The 18,876-nt window shown below is 39.3% G+C and overlaps 1 protein-coding gene across 1 annotated transcript in view; it reads right to left on the bottom strand.

Moving 5' to 3' along the window:
- The window catches only part of prdm6 (PR domain containing 6), a 129,447-nt gene that overhangs the window by 64,135 nt on the left and 46,436 nt on the right, over nt 1-18,876 (bottom strand). The gene's annotated exons all lie outside the window — the stretch shown is intronic.

The following is an 18,876-nucleotide window of genomic DNA, read 5'->3' on the forward strand; positions in this document are numbered from 1 at the left end:
AGATGAGGAGGCTCGAGGAAGACATGCAGAGGATGAAGTCTAAAATAAGGCAGGAAAATTTACAGAGACAGATTGAGTCAGATCCGAACGAAATAACTCTTCCCCAAAAAAAGATGATGACGGCGGCAATGGAGGAAATTAGGAAGGTGACGGAAATGTGGGAGCGAGAGAGACGGGAGTGGTGGGAGCGACGTTACGAGGAGGATGAATGCCGACGCTTGGAAGAGCGCGAACGCCAGAGAAAATACGAGGAAGAACGCCAAAAGTACGAAAAAGAGCAGGAAATTTATGAGGCGCGACGCAGAGAAGATGAAAGGCAGCGGAGGCAAAAAGAGAGAGGTCTGCTCGAAAAAAACATCGAAATGAGATCGAGAGGATGAAACAGAAGCATGAGGCCGAAGCCAGGAGACAGGCCGAGCAGTCGAATGAGTTTCAAAAGAAGTACACAATGGACCTCAAAGAGGAGCTGAAGAAACAAGACCTGGATTTGGCCAGGCTCAATGCAAATGACAAGCTAAACAACTCGGAGGCGCTGCAGTACATAATAAAAAACAGAATGCACAGAGAGAACTTCACGTGGTTAAAAGAGAGGCAAGAGCGTGAGATGAATCAAATGGGCCGACTGTTCTACGGGAGCAACCAGGAGCTGCAGGTGGAGAAGGACCAGCTAAAGAAGAAGCACGAAGCGGAGGTACAGCTGTGGATCAGGGACCGAGTGGACAGAGCTGTGGAAAAACAGAACTGCACGATCCTGTGAAATGGAGATGCAAACGTTTATCAACTAATTGTGACTATAGTTGTAATTGACTGGATTGGATGTTTTTGATTTTTCCTGATTTTGATGTTTATAGATTTATAGCAGACCTACAGGGATTACATATCGCAATATTGTTTGGGGAATTATTTAAACTTTTTTTTATTATCCAAAGAAAATTTTTTTAGAAAAGCAACACTGACCAAACTTTACCAGACCTTAAATGTCTCGATAGTTTAAACATGGGGTATAAAGGGAGTCCAAAGGGGAGCAAAGTGCTGTCGTTAGCCATTATAAGTCTGTAATGTTTTTGTCACTTTGAACTACCACAATGATCAGTGAAGCAGCCAAACACAGTGAGCGGAGGTGTAGGCCAAATGGGGCTGTGTCAATGTCAATGTGTTGGGATATGGGGAGATTTATGTTTTATGTTCACAACTTATTTACATTTTGTTTCTTATATTTTGAGATAAAATGCATGGTTTCTAACATTTGTGGGAAATGAAAATCTGTAAACAGTTTAATTTTTATGTGATGGCGCCTCATGTAACTGTTGGTGAAGTTGGTGTTTTACTGTAAGTGATATGAAAACATGAAATAAACAGAATTACACAGGTTGCCTGTTAGAGTTATCTCTGCCTGTCAGGTCTTTGCAGTCTGTGGTGCAGTTTAAGACCAGACTGAAAACCCACCTCTTCTCCTTGGCGTTTGTTTCTAGCTTGACAAGACATCTTGGTGTTTTATCGTTCTTTAACTATGTGTCTATTTTGTTGACTTTTGTGTGAAGCACTTTGGGCAGCTTAAGTTGTATTTTAAAGGTGCTATATGAAAAAAAATAAAAATGAATTGAATTGATGGAAACTGGAGTGTCTGGAGGAAACCCACCCAGACACAGGGAGGACATGCAAACTTCACAAAGAAAGGCCCAGGCGACTTGAGAATCGAACCTGGAATCTTCTTGCTTTGAAGTGTGAGGGCTAATTACTCAGCCAGCTTGTCGTTATCAGTTATTAATATTTAAGGATTTTTTGGGGGGGTTGTTGTGTCAGTGGCATAAATGAGTCTCAGTATTATCCCTAATAGTGTATATGTATAAATTAATGTGGGTTTGACCTTAAACGTTTTTGTCTTTGCTTCAGCCTTCTTGCCCAAACCATTTTTAAAAATCTCATCTGTTTCTCCATAGCCTGTATAGTGGACAAAGTGAGTTTGACGTCACCCACAGCTCCAGTCAAATGAAGCTCATTGAGTCTAGCAGTTATAGCGGCCAATTTGGAGCTGAGTTCCATAGCAACCAAAGAGCCAATCAGGAGCGAGGCTGTTAAAGGTAACGCCCTTCGCGCCCGCACCCCTGGTTTAGAAGGGAGCTGACGCTTAGCAACTCTGTCAATCAAACCTGTTGCTAACGCTAGCGGAAGTGACTTCGGGGAAAGAAAGTGCCTGATTTGCCTGTTATTAATGTTCGTATCTTAATTTATGGACACAATAGTGAAATAAAATTATGCAGAGCGGCAGTTACAGCAGCAGTTACAGCAGTTACAGAGAGAGGGGACACAGTGTTCACTGTGTTTAAGCGTGTCCACTCTATAGGTCCTCTTTAAACGCTCTATGGGTCCTCTTTAAAACGTGATGCGCTCTATGGGTCCTCTTTAAACGTGTGCGCTCTATGGGTCTTCTTTAAACGTGTGCGCTCTATGGGTCTTCTTTAAAGGTGTGCGCTCTGTGGGTCCTCTTTATAGATCCTCTTGAAAGTGTGCACTCTATGGGTCCTCTTTAAACGTGTGCACTCTATGGGTCCCCTTTATAGATCCTCTTTAAAGTGTGCACTCTATGGCTCCTCTTCATTTGAGGGTGTTACTGCAGCCCTATACTCCACCCAGAGCTCTGAGGTCAGCTGACAGGCTCAAGGCACCAGAGGAAACAGAGCCTTTTCTGTGGCAGAGCCCAGACTATGGAACAGCGTCCGTCTGTCAGAGCCTCTCAGTCTTTAATGCAGTTAGACTAGAATGAAAACCCACCCCTTCTCCCTGGCATTTAACACGAGACCCGCCTCTTCTCCCTGGCATTTAACACTACACAGGATATACAGGTGTTTTATTGTTCTTTTCCTATGCATCGTGTTATCTGTATATTTTATGTGAAGCACTTTGAGCAGCTCAAATTGTTTTAAATGTGCTATAGAAATAAACTTGAATTGAACTGAATTTCCCTTGTGGATCAGTGAAGTTTGTATAAGTCTAATGAAACTGCTAAACCAACACAGTTCTAACACATTACAATAGCGCCCTCTTTCTTCTGGTCATCACATAGTTGGGACAGGTTAAACCGGTTCTCTGCTGTGATGACAAATGAGACAGGGAATTTCTTTCAAATCCCTATAGCCCAACTCAGGTGGAACAACACCGGTCGAGCACGGCATCAGACTCTACAGATGTGAACGCAATCTAAAGAAGAGGCTGATATCGGTGAGTACTTCAGAGATCTATATAGAAATGAATAGAGATGATATTGACAGATCATTTATTTTGTTATGGATTACTGTGAATTTAGATATCTTAAAACACTTTCGATTGCCTTTAAATTAGAGCGTTTTTCAATCACAAACATTACAGATGACATCACCGTGTGAGCGTAACTGTGAAATGTTTGAACTCAGTAGCAACACCTGCATCTGAATGAGAATTTTATATATAATGGGTTAAAAAAGTGTTGATGTACTTTGGTCCACTAAATATGAATTAGTGGACCAATCATGTTATTTGGATGATAAGGATTTCTACGGGACAACAGCAGAAAGGAGACGTAAGCGTGAGAGCTGAAGAACTGGTATTTTTTTATATTTATGTGTAAAAAGTCAGATTATTACAAGTCATGATTCACGAATTTAATCTCTCTTTATATAAATACATTGTTTTTTTGTGGATAAATAGTAGCTTTTGCATGAACTCCCCTACAGGTGTATAGTCTTGTGAGTGCAGTTTGGGTCAGGTATGCATAGATACGTAATAGTTTTGAGAGCTTTTGCCACACTTCCTTTGTAGCTGCAGCACGTGTCTTTACTCCAACAAGAATTTCCACCACTGTTGACATAAATACTCGTCATTTTAAACAAGGGCCAGATTTCCAGAAAGTTGATACATTGCAGCTGATGTCATCAACATTACCTGGGGGTGTGTTGCTAACCGTAGGGACTATTCTGTCTGAGGTGTGTCAGACTTTAATCTGAGCTTTGTTTTAACACAATCTGACCATAAAGATCTGACTTATCTGAACTGAAACAGGTGAGCTGATCTGTGCTGTTAAACAAGTCCCTCTCAAATAAAATTACAGTTACAGCCTAGCTAGCATTAGCATCAGTATTAGCCAACAGTTTTTCAGTCAGTCGCTTTCTCCTTTTTGTGTAAACTCATATTAGCTCAGATTGATCACAGACTCCTCAAAATTTGCTCTTTAAAGCAATTTGGGATTGTTTTTCTCGGGTTTTCAGATGATCCTAAAAATTTTTGGCAGTGTTTGCTAATGTATGCATTGTGTCACCGTGAAAACTGCTAATCATTGCTCCATAGACATACGTGCAGAACACTCCCAGTGTGTTGTCACCGCAAAGTATCTATCATCAGTTTTGTGCAGAATGGTTAGACACTCAAAGCATTTGAATGTACTTTTTATGAACCTTATTTTGTTCCGTTTAATAAAGACACAATTTCTTTGTTTATTCACTACAATAAAACTGGATTTTATGTACAGAGCATTTTTTGAACGGTTTGAATGATTTCTACTGTCACCAGCACAGGCTTCATCTTTTAAACAGGAGCTCAAATGAAATGCTCTTAAGACACACATAATGACGTCTGTGTTGTTTTTCACAGACTCTCGGCCCGTTCAGACTCTTCAGACACGAAACCATGGCGAAGGCAACGCTCGGTGAGGAACTATTTCAACTGTTATATAATAGTGTTTTTTCATTATTTACCAAACATGTTTAATACTTACTGAACATTTAATGCCCTGATGTGAGAAGCAGTACACATTCATTTAAGTGTGTACTATGAAGCAGTGGAAGGCAGTGAAGTACAAATACTAAAGTACTGTACTTAATAGGAATTTTTAGGTATCTGTACTTTACATATGTACATTTACAGCGTATACTTTTTACTTTTACTTCCCTACATTCGAAAGCAGTATCTGGACTTTCTACTCCACTACGTATTTGAACAGGACTGAAAGTAAAAAGTACTTTTCATATGATCTGAGGGGTTATTTTTATTATGTTCATGGTAATTTTCGAGTTCAAGCTTTGGAGCAAAAAAAAAAAAAAAAAATACACAAAATTCATGAGAAAAATTCAGAAATTGCTTGATTCGTATTGTTACTGTGACCAAAATATGTGTCATTTTGAATCAGTATCACTGCATTTACACTTTAACAAATGAACAACACTTGTGTGAAATACTTTTACTTTTTTACTTTTTAAGAACATTTTTAAATGTGTACTCTAATAGTTTTACTCAAGTCGATTTTTTCATTTGGTACTTTTTACCTCCTTATTTGTACTTTTACTTATGCAACAAAATCAAGTACTTCTTCCAGCCTGGTTCTATGTGTGGTACAAAAAACAACATGAAATTCATTGTGAATTTGATTAAATGTTTTGCAACAATTCACCAACTAAATAAATGTTCTTTTTCAGCCTTTGATTTCCGAATTGTGATGATCGGAAAGAATCAGGAGGAAAAGGCAAAACTGGGTACATTCCTTACAGTCAAGTCCGTCGTTCCTTATGAAAAACTGCCCAAGCAGAGCAGTGTCTTCTGTGGAGAATGGAGGAACGCTGCAGTGAAAGTCTACAACACCTCAGACCTGTTCAGTGCAGACAACAAGAAAGTCAAAGATGAGGTACAGCGTCTGCTCTGTGAGACTGATCCAGGACCTAACGCCTTTCTGCTCCTCATCGACCCTTCGGACTTCACCAAAACTGACCAGGACAAACTCAGGTCCATCCTCAGGTGTTTTGGAGAAGACACGTTCAAATCTTCTGTGATGATCGTGACCAGTAGTGACATGGGCTTGAACCAACATTTCACCACTCTCAAACAAGACTGTGGCCAAAGGCTGATCAGAGTCGACTTTAACGACCTCTTCGGACTCTTTCAGATGAATTTGATGGACAAAGTTCAGGACCTGGTTTGTAATAATCAAAGTGGACCTTTTGGAGGACAGATAGAAAGAACAATACATAGTTACGATTACCCAAAAGTTGTATTGAATATGGTGATGTGTGGGAGTCTTAGCTACTGGAAGACATTAGCGGTAAAAGCAATTTTGGGGAAAAAAAAGAGTCCATCAAAACTTTCCAAGAGTGTGAAACATGTGGGTACAGTTGGCAGAAGGACAGTGTCTATTGTAGAGCTGTTGTCTTTGTCCAGTTTGACTCCAGATGCAGCCAGAGAGGAATCTCTCCGCTGCCTCTCTCTATGTGATCCAGAGGGAATCCACGCCTTTGTGATTGTCCAACCTGTGGGTCCACTCAACCCTGAGGACAAACATGAGCTGGACGTCATCAGGAGAGAGTTCACTTCCAAAATAAATGCCTTCAAAATGATCCTGTTCACGGTGGATTCTGAGTCGGGAGCTTTAGCTGTGTCCAACTTCATCAGGAGCAACAAAGACCTACAAGAGCTATGTGAGAGCTGCAACAATCGATACATCATTCTGAACATCAGCGACAAAAAGCAAGTGGAAGACGTGATCAGGATGGTCGAGGACATCAGCGATTATGGTTCAAAAAGTTTCAGAAAATCAGAGGCAGATCCTGAAGTCAGACAGTGCTTCATGACTTATGATAAAAAAACAAGCTTTATTCCAAATGCAGTTAAAGAATCATTACGGATTGTTGTGATTGGGAAAACGGGGTCTGGGAAGAGCGCCACAGCCAACACCATTTTGGGTCGAGATGAATTTGAGTCTAAAACCTCCCCGGTGTCAGTCACAAAGTTGTGTAGAAAAGCAGAGGGGCAGGTTGAAGGCAGGTCTGTGGTGATCGTGGACACACCCGGACTGTTTGATACGACTTTAACCAACGCCGAGGTCCAAGAAGAGCTGGTCAAATGCGTTAGCCTGCTAGCACCTGGGCCACATGTGTTTTTACTGGTGCTGGAGTTAGGACGTTTCACGCAAGAGGAAAGAGAAACTGTGCACCTGATTCAAAACTTTTTTGGTGACAAATCCGACAAATATACAATATTTCTCTTCACAAGAGGAGACCTTCTCACAAATGCAACCATTGAAGAATACCTCAGAGGAGGACCTACTCTAGAAATGCTTCAGAAATGTGGGAATAGGTATCACATCTTTAACAATAAAGACAAAGAGAATCGAAAACAAGTCCATGAGTTACTGGGCAAGATAGATGCAATGGTGGAGCAAAATGGTGGCGGGTACTACACTTCAGAGATATTCCAAGAGGCTGAAAAGGCCATTGAAAAAGAGACTGAAAGAATTCTCCAACAGAGGGCACCAGACATAGAAAAGCTGAAATTTAGCATTGAGGAAAGGCACAAAAATGTCATCAAAAGCACAAAAAGTAAAATTGCAGTGATAAAAAAAACATTTGAGCAGGACCTTTTGCAAAGACGGAAAAAGGTTCAGGAAAAGCAGAAGAGGGTGGCGATAGAACAGGAGAAGAGGAAGGAGTTTGAGGAGAGGAAAAAAGATGAGGAGCAACTTTTGAAAATGGAGGTGGAACAGCAGGTGCAAAAGTGGAATGAGCGATACAAGAATTTACTAAATCAGACCAATGATGGAAGATTACGGCGAATGAGTGTGGTCCTCGAGGAATTTCAAAAGGAGAAAATGGAGTGGTGTCAACAGCGAGAACTTCTGATGATGAGGTCTGCAAAGGAGGAGCAAAGACGACAAGAGGTGAACACGGAGTTTGAGACGTTCAAAAGCGAATACGAAGAGGCTAAACGACTTTACAAAGCCAAGCTATGCGAGGACGAGCTCAGACGCAAACAAGAGGAAGAGGAGTTTAAAGCGGCCGAGGAGAGCTATTGCAAACAGCTAGAAGCAGTTAATCGAAGAAGTTTTCAAGAGGCACGAGAGCAAGCGGAACTGTGCAATGACTTCCAGGCTAAATATGCCAAAAAAATTAGAGATGATAACGCGGAACTGGAAAAAGAACTGGAGCAAATGAAAGAGAAACAGAGGGCAAGTGACAAATGCGTGTTGAAGCAATTGAAAAGACACAAAACACATCGAAAGGACTATGACCAGATGTTGGAGCGGCAGAGGCAGGAGATGAAAGTGCTAGGGAGGTTGCAGAGTATTGAAGACTCAGAATTTCTGTTGAGAGGAATGGAGGAGCTACGGAAGCAACACGTCGAAGAGGTTCACGACTGGATACAGGACAAAGTGAGGAATGCAGCAGACAGTACAGCATGCGCCATACTGTGATGTTATTGTGACATCCCAGAGTCATGATTACAGACGCTATGACCAAACAATGAAATCCTTCTTTCATGTTTGTTATCTGAAATCTGGAGGACTATAAATAGAGATAGATCAATATATATCAGTCGGTCAATATATAATGTTTATATTTCTCCTATTTAGCGTATTAGCTATCAGCCTTGAATCTCCAACCCAGGCTAATATTTAATTTTGTCTAACTAGCTGCCTAAAAAATACACATACAGCTTTACTTGAACACTTAAGTCCGGAGAAATAACAGTAGAAAACATGATAACATAGCTCTCTTATGGATGTGGGGTGAAAAAGAGCGGTGAGTGAATTTGTAGTAAACTTCAATTACAGAATTTTTTTAATATATGTCAAAATCGGCCTTACGTATCGGCTCAAAAATATCGGCAGATCTTATCAGCCATTGGTTAATCTGGATTCTACACAGGTATCGGCATCGACCACGAATAAGCCCACATCGACCGATCTCTAGTAACAATAATTGAAACATCCTGAAATCTTATAATAATACTGTGGGCCATCACAACATATTCAATTATAAATCTCTTTGCTTAAATTCAATGTTATGGTGCAGCATCAGCTAAAAAATCTGAGGGAACTACAGAGTAGGGATGGGACTATATATGATAATATCGTTAATCACGATAAAAAAAGGTCCACAATTAATCATTAGTGGTATTTTTTAAATAATCGTTATCATCGCGCACGATTATAATTGCCTTTACGGCACCACACTGCCTCATGTTTGCAGTTCCAATACAACGTTTAGACGTTAGTTGTGGTGTTTGCCCACTCTGACATAGCAATGACACTTGTAGCTTCTGTGCTTATCTCTGTCTGAACTATATTCTGTCAGATATCAACAATAAACAAAGTCTGATCCGTAACTCTCCACAGGAATGTGCCAGTGCGCGCCTCACCCGTGCGCACAGATGAGATGCTAATGTGTGCACATCTTAGATTTTTACCTACAATAATGCAAACTGCAGAATAAAACAACACCTTTTAAACAATAGACAAATTAAGTCTAATTCATACAGCTGAATACAAATGTGCCAGAGAGCATGGTCCAAATGTGCACTATGTGCACAGAAGCAATGCTAACGATTATACACGGTATATTTTACCTACAATTAAGTCAATAGCAGAATAAACCTCACTTACTGATCGAGAACAGCATCCAATCCATCAAAAAATAAGGTCCTTTACTCCTGAGTCCACTGTGGGATCTTTACTCTTTGCCATGAACCGCTCCAGGTCCGAGACGCCTCTAGTTTAACTGTACAAACATTCACAGTGTCCTCGATCGCGTACTCCCTTTGTTTTGTCCGTTTTGTCATGTTTAAAACGCAAAACAACAGTGCGTAAAATGCGCCATTATGCACAGATTTCTGCATCCACTCGGCTTCGGCCGTTTCCCAATTCGCCAAAGTGTCTTAATTGCATCGTTCTAAGTGTTCGTTGGCGGGCACTTGTGTCACTTCCGGTGCGACAAGGACTGGTCCATTTCGACAACATGGCCATGAGGACACACATTTTCTTCCGGGTATGTCTGTTTCCGGAAAACCATGGCATGTGATACTCTGTCATGTTCCGCTGCTCATTGGCTGTAAGGGGAAAACGTCACTAAATGTGTGTAATGTAATTGGTTGATTTTACAAGGGGAAGAGTGGGGCGTAAACTTTCAGTCATCTGTAGCACTGATTCGCTGTCTGCGGCTCCAGTAACCCACAACCCCCCACCTTATTGGCCAACACTGGTGTTAATCACAAGCTGACACGTGTGTTTAGCACCGAACAAAGTTGGCACTGTCACAAGTTTATTATGCCTCAAATCGACAAAAGAAAGGCAAAGAAGTGATGGAGCAGATTTCATATTTGGAGTACTTTCCTGCAGCAAATTGGATATGGAGGATCTTATTTTGTATTTTCTTGACTGGATTATATTCTCTGGACCTTTACGGAACAAATGAGACCAACTTTGTGTGAATATGTTGATGTTTGACAGAACCAGAGCGCTCAATGGTAAGTGAAGTCCAGATTCACACTTTGTGACTTTTCTGTAAAAACATCTTTCCTGTCAGCACTGTGGTGATTGCGGGTGAAAATGGTTTGCATATCCAGAAAGACAAGCACCGTAGCTTTCATTTGATGCACAGATTGTTTGTGTGGTGACGCAGAAGTGTATGTACATTGCTGTAAAGTTGTACAGTAGGCCCGGGCCGTCAGGACGTTAACAGGTTAATAATTATCGCGATAATATCGTTAATCACGATCATTTTTGGCCACAATAATCGTGAGTCTAAAATTTAATATTGTCCCATCCTGCTACAGAGACCATGATTCTTTGCTGTTTCAGTGCAGATAACATGAATTCTTAATTCTTTGGATTATGACAGAACCAAAGGTCTTGTCAAAGGCATTTTAAAGGAATAATAAGTAGTATTTACAATTCTATTCCAATGAGGTTCTTTTTCCAGTCTAAAGTTTAGTTCGTTTTCATCCCTGACAGTTTGGACTGCTCCATAATGTGGCTCTCTCTTTTACAATGGTTAGAAATGGCCAGGAGTAACTCAAATCCGCCATAGAAAAACATAATCTGTTTAAATCAGCTGACCAGACACGTCACAGCAACATCAAGAGACCCCTCTGAGGCGCTAGAGAGCAATTCCAACTGTCAGGGATGAAAATAAACCCTTGGACAGGAAAAAGAATTTGCTGAAATAAAACATATTCACAGTTTTGTTCCTCCACAGAATATCGTGCATTCGTGCTAAAAATGGTACAGAGATTTGCATGTCGTTACATTTGTCACTACAGTCTGTGACCTGGTTCTGCTAAAATCAGGTTAAAGTGACATGAACTGTTTAAAAAAACTTCACATTAATTTTTTTTTTTTTTTTTTTTTGGAGTGCAGATTGAGCTCCACTGTGTTTTTAAACTCCATACACCTTCACTAGAATCATTTAGATCCCTGGAATTGCCAATCTTTACTGAGCTAAAAGGAGCTGTTCACTTGAAAACTACCACTTCATGACATCACAAAGTGGACCAAAGCATTTTGAGCTTGGGAGATGTAGACAGACTAAATAATAAAGGGTTACTCAAACGTGTGAATGAAACAAAACACAACTCCAGGTCTGTTTTTAATGAGGTAGCAGCGTTATAACATGGCTTAAAGCTCACAAGAGTCAGTTTGTGTCTTTAAATTTAGTTTACTTTCTTAGTCCGACATGTTCATTAGGTCGTCTGCATTGATAAGACTTCAGATTCTTATGGACACACATCAATTTTCTTTCAGACCTCGAAGGTTCTGGCTGCATTCTCTACAGTTACAGACTAATACTAGTTTGCTGTTGTCTTTCTATTAAAAAATGCAGTGTTTCTGAAGCATTTTCTTCCCTAACTGCTTCATAAAGGGTCCAGTTCATGCCCGTGTTAAACAGTAGTGAAGGTTCTGTTTTTTCTTTGAGACTTGTTTTCTCATGTGTTTTAATATGTTCTGCCTGTCTCCATTTTGAGTTGGTGCAATGTTTTTGTTTACTATTTATGTTATTATTATTTATGTGTACTGTTCATGCTTTTGTCAGTCCAGGTTTTAATTAGCCGTGTTACGTTTCACAAAGTCTGATGAAATGCATCATGATGTTTCTTCAGCTCAATCATAGTAATAACGTGTGCTAGTAAAACTGTCACTCAAAGCTTTTTCAATAATTACATACCACATACCGCGGGCGGGCCATCGGAACGGCCCACCCACGCCTTATGTTACAACTTACAGCAATGTACGTATATTTCTGCGTCACCCACACAAACAATCTACACATCAAATGAAAGCTACGGCATTCATCTTCTGAATATGTAAACCATTTACACCTGTAATCACCACAGTGCTGACAGGAAAGACGTTTTTACAGAGAAGTCAGAAATGTGGATTTGCAATTCACTTACCTTTGAGGGCTCTGGTTCTGTCAAACATCAACATATTCACACAAAGTTGGTCTCATTCGTTACGTAAAGGTTCAGAGAATATAATCCAGTCAAGAAATTATGTCCACAAAAGAAGTTAGATCCTCCATGTCCAATCTGCTGCAGGAAAGTGAAATCTGTTCCGTCGCTTCTCTGCATTTCTTTTGTCAGTTTCAGGCATAATAAACTTCTGACAGCGCCAACTTTGTTCCTCAGCGCAAAACAAACTTGTTAGCTTGTGATTGACACCAAAGTTGGCCAATAAGGTGAGGGCTGTGGGTTACTGGAGCCGAGCCGCGGACAGTGAATGAGAGCTACAGATGACTGAAAGAGTACGCCCCACTCTCCCCCTTGTAGAATCAAGCTGTTACATAACACACGTTTAGTGATGTTTTCCTCTTAAAGCCCATGAACTGCGGAACACGCTGATGCGTGACATGCAGTGGTTTACTGTAAACAGACGGAGTTTGCTGCGCACGTAATAAAACGAGGCTGGATATAAAGATCCGCCGACCGAGGACACTGTGGATGTTTGTACAAGTTAAACTAGAGGCATCTCGGACCTGGAGCGGTTCGTGGAACCGAGTGAAGATCTCATGGTGGACTCAGGAGCAGAGGGACCTTATGATTTGATGGACTGGATGCTGTTCCTGAAGCGTGGTAAGCGTGGTTTATTCTGCTATTCACTTAATTGTGGGTCAAATGTGTATCATGTGTAATCATTAGCATTAGCTAATGCCAATTTGCACCCCCTGACCACCACCAATCATCATGCACACACCACTTGGGTGCCTAAGGACACAATGACAGAAATTGGTCTGAGTGGGACTCGATCCTCCAACCTTCGGGTTGCGGGACCAAAGCTCTAACCACTGAGACACTGTTGCAGAATGACTGTCTCACTGTACAATCATGTACAGTGTGTTCTCAGTGTGTGTTTGTTTACATTTTGAAGTGTGTGTGTTTTTGTTGATTGTTTGCAGTGTGTGGTTTGTAAATATATATTTATTTTGACCCATAGCACTTGTTTTGACTGTATTTTATATACAAATATACATTTTATATTGTGTTTTGATATGATATATAAATGTACAGTAATAGAGCAGCTGGGTGTGCAGATACAGATTCCTCTCAGTGTGAGTTTTCAGTAGGGCCCTCACTGATGTCTGTGGTTGAAACATTCAAAGTTATTGCACTTTTTCCAAACGTTCTCCAAATGTCTTCATTCAGATAGGTGTGGAGAGGCCTGAACTTACTCATGATAAAATGATTGTAAAACTCTCATTTTTATAGGTATTGACCTCAAATTTGAAATGTAAGTGGTCAACAGTCTTGTCAGTTGAGGTATGGTGTATTTTTGTCCCCAGCTCCCTACTGCAGCTTTCTACACCTTCATTTTCACAATTTTTTTTGGTGAGGATGAGAAAACAATTTTTTTAATGTGTGTTCCAAAGTGTATAAATGCTCAGCAGACAAACTTACAGTGATTCTGACACCTGTGGGTAAAACTATAGGGTGTTACCTTTACAAAGACCCCAAACTAGTGCAGTTACTACTAAGGGTTCAATAATGGTGATTATTTTAATTTGGAGAGGTCAGAACAAAGGCAATTTCACCAAAATCACCCGGAATGCTAAGGGGTTAAATTTGAGATGGAGAGGTTTGGATTATGTGAAAACTTTCCTCTGTTTTACAAAAGCTGGTTCAGTTTTTTTTTTTTGTGATCAAATTTTTATTAAAGTATCAGTCTTAGGTGCAAATATACAGGTTAGAATCTGATTACCTTTTTCCCTCTTCTTTTTTCCCACCCCCCACCCTGATGGGCATATAGACAAAAAAAAAAAAAAAAAAAAGATAAATTAGTTAATAAAATTATTAGTAATAATAATAGTGATAAATTAAATACAAAATAAAAAAAAACAATACAATGTAGTAATAATAATAATAATAGTAGTAAAAGTAAAAAGTTAAATAATAAAGATAAAAATAATCCCGTCCAGGTTTGAATTCTTTCCATACAGTAACAGCAAATTTCCTCCATCAAAAGACATCAGCAGAAATTGGATTATACATATTCATTATGTACTATATATATATAAAAAGGACCTGCGCATACACAAATTGTGTATCTTTCATGAATATACAGTTTGACATAAACATCCACATAGTGCAAAAAAGAAAAAAAAGAAAAGAAAAAAAACTGTGCAAAACAAACACGATATATTCAGATTGTGATTTTGGCTAGTCAGTCGGACCAGCAAAAAATGTTTTTGGCTTTTGCTCCGTGCATTCGAGCAGCAGAAAACTCCAGCTTCAGTTTAAAGCAGCTGCATTGTTTTATAAATAGTAGTAAATATTAATAAAGGAGTGTTTGTCTTATGAAAACCTTTTTTTAAAATTCACCACTGATGGTATCAGGCTCATTATTATTATTATTATTATTATTATTATTATTATTAGTTTGTTTTCATCCCTGACAGTTTGGGCTGCTCATTAGCGCCTCAGAGTGGTGGCGTGATGCACTAGTTCGCAGTCCAAACTGTCAGGGATAAAAACAAACTAAACCTTGGTCTGGAAAAAGATTCTATTAAAATAAATGAACAGACCAGATGATCCTCACTGGACTCAAATTTTATTGTAAATTTTCAAAACACATTTTTAACCAAATAAAGGTCCAAATATGGCGACCGAAACCTTCTTCCTAGAGCAGGGGTGTCAAACTCAATTTCACCAAGGGCCACATCAGCAAAATGGTGCATCTCAAATTTGCAAAGATATACAAAATATGTCCGTGTAACTGCGTAACTCCTGATAAACTGACATTTTAAGACAGTCATACATTTAAATTTACCTTGTCACGGGCCACATAAAATGACATGGCGGGCTGCATTTGCCCCTCGAGCCTTGAGTTTGACACATGTGTCCTAGAGAATATTTTTGAATATTGTTATAAAAGATCTTTTTCTGCCATCTGTGTTGTCCAGATAAACATTACGATTTTCAAAATACAACTATGATTATTTTTATAGTTGAATAGGTACAATTAGTCAATTCATAAAATGCTACTGACAAATAATAAAATCTGTGTTAAGAAAAAGTTATGAACAAAGCACGAAAAGAGAAAGAAACGATCTGACGAAGCCTTTTGCCCGAACGCACATTTTGGACATCGGCCATTTTTAAATTGTTTGTAAGTGTAAAGTAGGTCAAAATATTACATTACTCAATTAATTAAATTACAGCTTGTTTTGATTATAGAGTTGTTACCTAATCTGGTAATCGAATAATCGTGGACTATACACAGTCTCCAAAACGCACCATGTGCTGAGATCGAATCAGTTAATCAAAAGAATAAATGTCACTGATACAGGAACATTTAACACCAGATCACATGACCGCATAAGGCTAAGGACGAGCCGCACCGGAACTGAGACGGAAAAGAGGCTTTCAGCTGGAACACACTCCAAGAACAAGCAAAACTGGAGACTTGACTGACACAATCGAAATTTAATAATCTGATGACAAACTTTTATAAACACGCCTGCTCCTGTTTTTAATGTTTTATATGGACTTTTACACACACCTACTCCTGTTTTTAATGTGTTATATGTACTTTTACACGCCTGCTCCTGTTTTTAATGTTTTAGATGGACTTTTACACACACCTGCTCCTGTTTTTAATGTTTTATATGGACTTTTACACACACCTGCTCTTGTTTTTAATGTGTTATATGGACTTTTACACACACCTGCTCCTGTTTTTAATGTGTTATATGGACTTTTACACACACCTGCTCCTGTTTTTAATGTGTTATATGGACTTTTACACACACCTGCTCCTGTTTTTAATGTTTTATATGGACTTTTACACACGCCTGCTCCTGTTTTTAATGTTTTATATGGACTTTTACACACGCCTGCTCCTGTTTTATATGGACTTGTATACTTGTTTGTTTTTCTGTTTGTATTGTATTTTAAACAGGGCGCCCATGAAAATGAGAGTCCAAGTGCTGTCACTGGTTCCTCTGTATAAATAAAGATAAAGCAAGACTTGTTTGTTCCAGCCCCAGTGAACCTTTGTTTAAGTGGATCTGATGGGTTAGATTAGTCACTGCTCTAAAAAAGACTCAACATCATTACATTTCACTTTTTTAATGCTGCAGATGCGACACACATAGAGCTATGGTTACCTAGCAACCATAACGATTATACAGATGAATGACAACACTTTTATTTTTTTAAATGCAGGTTTAAACTGTGTCTGTATTCTGGGGTGTTCTGGAGTGTCCTAGAGTGTTCTGGAGCGTCCTGGGGTGTACTGGAATGTTCTAGAGTGTTCTTGGAGTGTTCTGGAGTGTTCTTGGAATGTTCCAGAGTGTTCTTGGAGTGTTCTGGAGTGTTCTTGGAGTTTTCTGCGGTGTCCTGAACTGTCCTGGGGTCTCCTGGAGTGTTCTGGAGTGTCCTGGGGTGTTTTGGAGTGTTCTGGATTGTTCCGTGTTGGTGAGACAGAGGGATTATGTTTTACAACTCAAAAATACTTCCTGGATTTTTAAAAACTTTTAGATTTTTACTTTTCTTCTCAAACTGACACTGAACTGAAGTAAAAACTAACATTTATTTCGCACAGTGACTATCCACCAAACCAAGAGTTAAAAAAAAGGAAAAATAAATGAATCTGCAGATCCCATTTAAACTTGTATTTAAGTCAAAGGAGAGTGAAGTATGTACAGAAAGCAGCTGGCAAACTTTGAGAAACGTGACTCCTTTAGACTCATTCAAGTGTCACATGTTTACATGGTTTCACAAATGAGTCATTTCACCTGTCACTCAAAGCGTCCCCTCTCTATAGGCGTCTCATACAGTGTTTATTTAGACTTGTTTTCATTTTAAGCTGTTTAACAAATACAATGGATCACTCTCATGTGAATTTTGTGCCAATCCATCAGCGATTAGACTTAAAAATTCACTGCATTACAACAAAAAACTGCATTTAAACAATATTCATTTTAGCTGATCCATCTGTGTTAAATATTGATACTTTGCAGCTGATGCCATCAACATTCCCTGGGGGTGTGATTCTAACCGTAGGCACTGCTCTGTCTTCAGCATCATTTGACTCTAAGCTTTATTTTAACACAATCTGACTAGAACTAGAATTTAGTTGGACCTACAACAGGTGAGCTGGTTTGTGCTGTTAAACAAGTCCCTCTCAAATTACATTACAGTCACAACCTAGCTAGCATTAACATTAGCCAACAGTTTTTCAGTTAATCAAACTCAGTCTTGAACGCTCGTGTTGATCACAGGCTCCTGAAAATCTGTTGTTTAAATACATTTAATATTTTTTTCTTGAGTGTTCAGACAATCTAAGAATTGTTTTGGCCGTGTTTGCTAACGTGTGCATTGTGTCTCCATGGTAACTCCTGAATATTCCACCATACACATACATGTTAGTGGAGTAGCTTCATCATCAAAGTAAAACAGAACCTAATGGAAGCCTGAAAGCATTTTGAATGGCAGCAGAAACGCTTTTAAAACTAGAGCACGTCCTGACAGTGAAGACACACCTGCAGCTGATGGTCAGAGGAAGAGTGAGCCTCCTTCTGGGTGACATACCACTGAAAGATGCCAAAACGTTTTCAGGTGTGCTTTAAATTGTCATGACAAAGTAATTACAAGCTTCTAAACATGTTAAACATGTTATTAGACAAATCTAAAAGCAGGACAACACCAAAAACAAAAATAAACCAGGGATTAAACGGATTAAACCAGCACAAAACTAAAATTATACCAGGACTGAACCAGGGCTGAGCCAGGACTTAACCAGAACTCAACCAAAGACACCCTTGAAAAAGAGATGATAATAAAGCCCTCTTCTTTAGACAATATACTGTGATGTCCCACATTAAAAGTTGCACTTTGTTTTCTATTCCCATGTGTGTTATATGTGTGTAATCCCTCAGTGTGCAGTAGGTTCATAGTGGTCCATGGGTGTGTACTAGTTTATGTGTCTTATACTTGTGAAACATACAAGTATACATCATTCTAAACATATACAGGAAAGGTTCATTTCTGTCTGGGACTTTTTTAGTATCGATACTTGCCAAAAATGAGTATCTAGTTTCGATCTGATTTGATCTGATCTGATTTTCGATACTTTTGATAACCCAAACAGTCAACCTCCTGTTTTCATGCCACTGCATCACAGAGGCTAACCAGCAACATGCTTCACCTGAGGATCTGACCTCTGACCTCCAGCCAGGTTTAAACTATAGAGATTCCAATGTTGTGATGATGTGAACCCAGCCATGAATGTTTGTCATGAATTATTAAGTTTATTACGGCTCTTTAACTGTGAGTAGGTTAAGTTGGCTTTGGTGGTGGCGATTCATTAAAACTCAGTAATAGTAAAATTAAAACAAGTAATCGAGTAAATGGAGTAGTCGGATTACTAAAAAGCTCAAACTCTCATTTTACTGCCTTGATGATTCGTGTAAATATTATAATTAAAACCACATAAAACTGAAGCAGACAGAGAACACAGAATCATTGTACCATTTGTTTCCAAGGAGCATGTTTCAAGTTTGGCCATGTTTCCGCTCAGAGCATCTTTCAGTCTGGACCTGTATCAGCTCAGAGCTTGTTAAAGCTCGGCACCTGCACAGCACAGAC

Source organism: Periophthalmus magnuspinnatus, chromosome 9, assembly GCF_009829125.3.
Source record: "Periophthalmus magnuspinnatus isolate fPerMag1 chromosome 9, fPerMag1.2.pri, whole genome shotgun sequence".
Classification (NCBI taxonomy): Eukaryota; Metazoa; Chordata; class Actinopteri; order Gobiiformes; family Gobiidae; genus Periophthalmus; species Periophthalmus magnuspinnatus.